We start from the raw sequence: 7,685 nt of genomic DNA, 5'->3' as shown, positions 1-7,685 counted from the left end.
AAAAATTTCAAATATAAACAAACAGAGAAAGGGGAAATTTAAAACAGAACCTAGTCACACTGTACATTGAAGGTCAATACTGAGTGCAATGAAATAAGAGGTTTATTTTGAATTCAAGAACTATATCAAGTTAATACATCTGCTAGAAAACCCTTATGATTAATCTGCTGAGAAATATGGCATTGTGTTATATCTTATTCAGTCTCAGAACTATTGAAAAATATTCTGATGTTCTGTGACAAGTAAAATTTCTCCTAAAAATAATTTTCTTCAATTGTATTACTCAAAGGAAACCCCATATCATTGTGTTTCAAAGCAATAGTGGAGAATTACAGATTACCCTGATAATAAAAGGTCCCTGAGGGGGGATCTTCTAAGAGAATTTTGTACTATGCTATTTTTAAGGATAAAAGTTCTTTAAACTGAAAATAGGGTTAGGTCAATGACACATTATCTGCATCAAATGTAAGAAGATAATTTCATCTAACCTCCTCATAAATTTTCTTCCTATAACTGAAGAACCAAGTGATAAATTTCACATCTTTATATGCAAAAAAGGCAAAAGCCTACATTGTCTTCTACTATATTTTTAAATGATTACCTAAAATAGAAATGATACATATTATTAATGTGTACACATATAATTTATAATTATAACAATTCATAGCTTGATCTAATTATTGTATATTTTTAAAGTTATAAATCATTAAAAAGCAAGAAAATATAATAAAGTCAAAACTATTCATCATCTTATATGTCTTCTCTAACTTTTACAGTTATGACACAATTTCATCTTGAGTTAACTTTTTGTGTGATATCGGGCTTTAATGTGTGCGCATAGAACTGGGAGACAAGCCAAAACAACAATTTTTCTACCTTAATAAACATAAGCAAATGAGAGCTTCATGAAAGCAACTTGCCTGCCATACATATTATGTGTCATGTATGTATTTCAGTGCATTTTTCTCCTCCTTTTATCTATTTTCTTTTCTTTGTTTCTTCCCCATCTTCTTCTTTGTTTTTAAAAATTTAAAGGTATTATTTCCATGTTTTTTTTCATTCTTTCAAATTCTAGGTAATAATTTTAAGCAAGCTTGGTCTCTGGCTTCTTACTTCATAGCAATTAATTCTTCACATGACAAATTATACCCTGATGCTTTAACTTTCCAACATAGTTCAAAATTCTATCACACATTTTAAAATAATATTCATTAAAATACATATTCTGACATCTCATGGTGTCCCAAGCTCACGATTTAATGGAGTGTTAATTTAGAAACACTGGTTTACCAGAAATGAAGCTTAATTTACTTTATGGTAAAATGGAAGTAGTTTTCTAACATATGGCATAACTATGGAGATTAAAACACATGGAAATCCCAATATGGCAATATTAAATTAGAAATATTGAAGGAAAGTTAACTCTCTTGAAGCTTTATTAAGTAGATTACCTGGGCTATTGGAAAATGTCATAGGCCTAATGTCAGTCTGACTTTGTATGTAGCAGTTGTTAGGTTTGTCACTGGAGTTTATTTCATCAAGAAACTTTCTTGAGAGAGGAAAAAATAATACACAGAGTGTATGATTTTGATCTTCTACAACTAAAACTGAAAAGACAACTGATTTTATCACCTAAGAGTGAGGTCAGTGTACGGTGCAGTACAATCAGTGACCATAAAGCATAGGAAATTAAGTTGCATTTTATATTTTCTACTTTCTAAAAATTGTTTTTGACATGTTAACTTCTTTGATGTTGAACATAGAGTTTTCTTATAAAGAATTATTGTGTTAATAGCAATGACATTTTATTTAAAATTTATTAAAACAAGAAACTTTGTTGTTATGTACACATTAACAATTTGTGTAGAAAACAACTAATTTTATAGTAGCAAAAGTATAATGTGACATCCATCCTTTAGAGTACATCACCAAAGTAACCAATATTTGCAGTCAAACATTGTTGCTTAAAACACAGTAATGGTGGTCTCATGGTTTACAGCCCTATAATATAGAAATGGCCATGGCCTACCAGGTTTTCTTTGAAGTATACATAACACTTTTAATACTGGTAATAACAAAAGGTCATCAGTCATTAATCAGTTTTCAAGAACAAACAAAAGCATACATTGTGACTCTACTTTAAAGGGTAATACTTTGCTTGTCTGGTTTCTCAAATAAAAAACAATTTTTCTAGTTTATTGGTTTTTGTCGTTGTGTTTTACTTGAGTATTATTTTCCTTAACCTTTAGGGTAGAGATAATTTGAAACACATAAGTTCATTTTCATCTCATATTCAATGATTTATAAATGACATGCAATCACTTCTTTGAAAACTCATGTGGAAAACATTATGATATCTTTTGTATAAGCTTAATTTAAAACTTTGGTGGATTTCTTCCGTAATTAAGAAGATGTGATTACAATGATATTCATAAACTGGGAAAAGAAGATATGCTTAAATAGGAAGTGGGCATGATATTATATTTTCTTAACAATGTATGCAATTAATTGATATACATGATTTAATATGTGTTGTCTCTGAGCTCTGATGAAGAAATTGAATTACTTTTATACCTAAATCTTTATTAAAATCAATTCTGGATTTTTTTTCACATTTATTCATTAATTTTTATAATAAATCATTGAGGATGGTATTAGTGAGATGAAATGAAGTTTGCAGGGGAGTTGATTACATAGTAATAGAATTAAAATTTAAATTCAGGTTGTTTGGTTGAAGTTTAGTGCTCTTTTAGATACTGTTTTGTTCAGCTAGTTAATCACAAAATGCTTGCATATGACTGGAAGTTGAATTTTATTTCAATTTTATATAGTATTGCCAATATAAAACTTTAAATCTCTGGGACCACAGGTAAAATGAGACACCACTTAAAGATTTTATCCAGAGACAGCACTTAAAGACTCTGTCTATACACATGACAGTGCAAAATCCATGAGAGGGAGAGATGGTTTGCTATTGCATTTGTGAGTTCCTTATTCATTTTCGATATCAACAACTTATCAGATATATTGTTTTCAAATATTTGTAGGTTGTCTATGTACTCTATTGATTGTTTCCTTTCTGCGAAATAGCTCTTCATTTTTATCTTATCCCATCTGTCTATTTTAGCTTTTGTTTCATGTGCTTTGGAGATTGAATTTCCTGAAGCATTTCCTGTATTTCTCTCTTGTAGTTTCACAGTTCCCATTACATTTAGGTCTTTCATCCATTTTGAGTTAAATTTTATAACTTAATAAGATATAGGAGCCTGATTTCATTCTTGTGCAAGTAGATTTCCATATTTTGCAGCCCTCTTTATGGAAGGCACTCCTTTCTCCCCTGCATGCTCTTAGTATCTTTGTTGAAAGTCAATTGGCTCTGTATCCATGGGTCACTTTTAGCATTTCTATTATATTCCATCACTCTATTTTTATGCCATTATAGGCTCTTCTGATTAATAGTTTTGCAGTTTTATTTATTTGTTTTTTTTTTTGGTGTGTGTGTGTGTATATTGCTGGGGGTAGATTAATTTGAGGAAAGAGTCCTATTTCTCTAGCCATTTATAGTATGTCTTGAAGTCAAGTAGTGTTATGCCTCCTGCTTTGTTCTTTTTGCTCTTGACTAGTCAGGATTTTTTGTGATTCCATATAAATTTCAGTATTATTTTCTAATTCTGTGAATAACTACATTTGTATTTTAGTAGGAACTCTTTGGAATCTGTAAATTGCTGTAGGTAGTATGGATATTTAAAAACTAATAATTCTTCCAACCATGAATATGACATGTTTTCTGTATTTTTGTGTCCTCTTTAATTTTTTTCATCAGTGTTTTATAATTTTAATTTTAGAGCTCTTTCATCTCTGTTTAAATTTCTTCCTAAGTATTTTTGTTGGGTTGTTTTCTAAATTCTACTTTAGATAATTAACTATTGTCATTTCACTTTACATGGTACAAAGGACTTTGTACATGTGACTAAATTAAAGATACTGAAATGAGATATCATCTAGATGACACTTATAATAATGGTTCTTCTCAGAGGGAAGCAGGGGACATTTGACTATAAAAGAAAACTAAGTCAATGTGAGCAGAGAAACAGAAATCAAAGTGACACAGTCAAAAGCCAAAGAAAGCTGGTAGCTACTCAAAGCTGGAGTATTCAAAGAAATAGATATCTCCCTGGGATCTTTGGAAGGAGCCAGATTTTCTGAAACCATTAAAGCCATATTTCTTAAAATGTTTTGCTAACAGCCATCCATAAAGTAGATATTAGCTTCATCTACATTTTACTGATAAAGAAATAAGTTTTAGTAAGGTTAAATAAATTGCCAAGAGTAATGAAGATGACTGGTAGAAGCTTTGTGGGGTTTTTTGATTTTATGTTTACTCATTTTATTTTTTTATATGTTATAAAAGTGCACTTATACAGGTATTTTCTTCACTGCATTCCAGGTCTACTAAAGCCAGATACTACATGTATCTCATTCTTTTTCATACAGTTCAGTATGCCACATATATCATAGACAAACTTTCCCATATAAAGACTAAAAAAAGATAAAAATAACAAATGCTGACAAGAATACTTAGAGAGGGAAACTGTTATACACTGTTGGTGGGAATGTAATAAATTAGTATACCCATTATCAAAAGCTGTATAGAATCTCATCTAAAAAGTAAAAATAGAACTACCAGAAGATCCAGCAATCTCACTCCTGGCTATATATCCAAAGGAAATGAAATCAGCATGTTGCATTCTCTTGTTTATCACTGCCACAACACGATTCACAACAGCCACAGTGTGGGATCATCCCAATGTTCATCAACAAACAGACAGATAAAACAAATGTAGTATATATCATAATAAAATACTGTTTAGACATAAAAATCATGAGATCCTGTCATTCACAATAACATGGATTAACCCAGAGGACGTTATGTTAAGTAAAATAAGAAAAAATAAACACTGTGATCTCACTCACATATGGAATCTATATGAATTGATTTTTTTTTTTGAGAGTAGAATTATAGTGACCACTGACTAGGGAGAGAAAGAAAAGGTGGACAAGGGCTAGAGTTAAAAAGATGAAACAAGTTCTGTATTCTATGGCACAGCAGAGTGAAGATAATACACAATAATGCATCATATATCTCAAAAAGCGTAGAAGAATTTTGGAGGGAAGCCATCTATGAGCCATGTGTGAACTGTGCCATGGTCCATCCTTTAAGCAAGGGAGCCTGGTTTGGGGATCTCCCAGGCAGAACCCACTGGTTCCAGAAGGCCCAGTTCACCTTGGCTCCCGGTTAAGCACAGCCTCGGATGTGGGTGTGACCTGCTAAGAGCCAAACAGTCCGCTTACCCTTATCCCTATCCTATTTTTCCTGAAGAGGTTTATATGGATCCTTTTTGCATCTCGGAGATGGGTATAACTTGCCAAATGCCAATCAATCTGTTTACTGCAAGACCCCTGCCACACCAAAAGCAAGGGCGGAAATAAGACTCCCCCCGCCCCATGAAACCTTATCCCTACCTTTGATGTACTCCTCCTTAAATAAAGAATTGGGGCTTTTTTTTTTCTCAATTATTCAGTTCCAGTTCCTCTCAGGACTGGAAGACGCATAAGGTGCTCCGCTTTTTAAATCTGATCGTTGGCTTTGTCTTACTTCTTCTATTTCAGACTTCATTTTTTTTTTTCCCAGGCAGTTCACACCTCCTGGGCAGGAACCTGTTCTGTCATGGTGCTGGTCACCCCATTATAGAATTTGAATGTACTCACCATAAAGAAATGATAAAATACATGGCATACTTATATTTGTACATGCTTAATTACTCTGAGTTGATCACTACCCAAGGTACAAATTGATCAAAACATCACATTATACCTTATAAATATATACAAAGTCTGGGTTTGTAGCTTAGTGGTTGAGCACTTACCTACCATGTGTGAGGGACTGGGTTTGATCTTTAGCACCACACACAAAAATATATAAAAAATAAAGTTATAAAAATAAATAAATATCTACAAATATGATGTGTCAATAAAAGTAACTAATTAAAAAAAAATAGACTTTTTGACTTCTGGCAGCTCAGAGCCAGAATCTGAATGAGTCATTAGCTGTGAGGCTTCAGTCAAAGCCCTCAGAGCACACTGCCCAACTCCGTGTCCACCCTTTCCGTCAGCATCTTTTTTGCGTGTGCAAAAGCTAATGTGTGCATCCTTCAGCCTCAAGTTCAAGTACCCTTTTCCATGAGCTGCTACCCCTTGACTACTATTTGGGCCTAAAGATGTCCAATAGGACTTGAGAGTGAATTTTGTTTCTTATAAAACATAGATCATGCTGTGTGCCTTGATGCATGCCTGTAATAACAGTGGTTAGGGAGGCTCAGGAGGCTGAGGAAAGAGGATTGAGAGTTCAAAGCCAGCCTCAGAAAAATTGAGGTGCTAAGCAACTCTCTGAGACCCTGTTTCTAAATAAAATACAAAATAGGATTGAGGATGTGGCTCGATGGCCAAGTGCCTCTGAGTTGAATCCCCAACATGAATAAATAAATAGCATAGATATCATAAGTTGGTTTTACTAACATGAAATTAACGTTTCTTTTCTGTCTTTTCCATTTATTCCATGTTTATCCACTTGCTTATAATTCATTGTTGTTTCACAATAAACTACTTAAAGAGTAGTAGAAAAGTTTCATTCATGAAAATAAATCTATGTCTTATGCAGGATGTAATGGGCACAAAAACTGAGAGTAAATGAACAGAAGAACAATTTGCCCTCACAAGTTTTCTCTTACTTAATATTAGGTCAATACCACAGGAGTCAGAAGAAAAAAAATAAAAATATTCATTTAATTCCAGGAACTATTGTAAATTTCAGCAAATTTTATAATACTACCTAAACAGAATTTAAATTCAATATTGTGGTAGTTTATTCCATGACAAAGTGTAAGGGAAGGAAAATGTTCTCTTGTGTAAATGGATGAGACACTCACTGTGACAGAGCTAATTAGGCTCTTGGGAGAATTTATGCACAGCTAATAAGAAGCAGAGCTAAATGTTGTCTTAATTTACCCTCAAGCTCTCAAAAAAAGTTGCTCATTCAAGTTGCACTAATTGAGCCAACAACCATTAACCCCTCTTTTCTGGATATATTCCCATGCTAACGTACAGAAACAGCTATTTCTTTACCAAAGAGAAAAATCTGTTTTGTTTTTTATGTTTCTTAAACATGTTTCCAAAATGTATTGTGTTTAAAGATAAAACACAGAGAATTCAGAAGTTTTTGCTTTGTGTGGCACTTTGTAGAGTCATATTTCCATATTGCATAGGATAAAGAGGATTAATGATTACTGGTATTACTGAATGGGGTTTAAAAGGTATTTTCAAGCCATGTCAATGAAGATGTGATCTAGAATACTCCATGATGGTGGCATTTTTTAACTTAAAATTTTTAATATTCCTTGATTCACATCTGAATGTCTCTTTTAGAAATGTTCAGAATATGCAATGATGACCTATAAAAAGAAATTTATTAAAAGATCATAAATTGATATAAAAGATCATGAATAGTACATCACTTTACATATTAAAATATGCCTAGAAAAGATGATGAAGATTTATGTGCACAAACTGTGAACAATGTCTTCAAAATTGGGCATGATATTTATATTTGAGTAGATTTATATCAAATT

This window comes from Marmota marmota, unplaced genomic scaffold, assembly GCF_001458135.2.
Source record: "Marmota marmota marmota unplaced genomic scaffold, marMar, whole genome shotgun sequence".
Classification (NCBI taxonomy): Eukaryota; Metazoa; Chordata; class Mammalia; order Rodentia; family Sciuridae; genus Marmota; species Marmota marmota.
Note: the sequence above shows the minus strand (reverse complement) of the source record.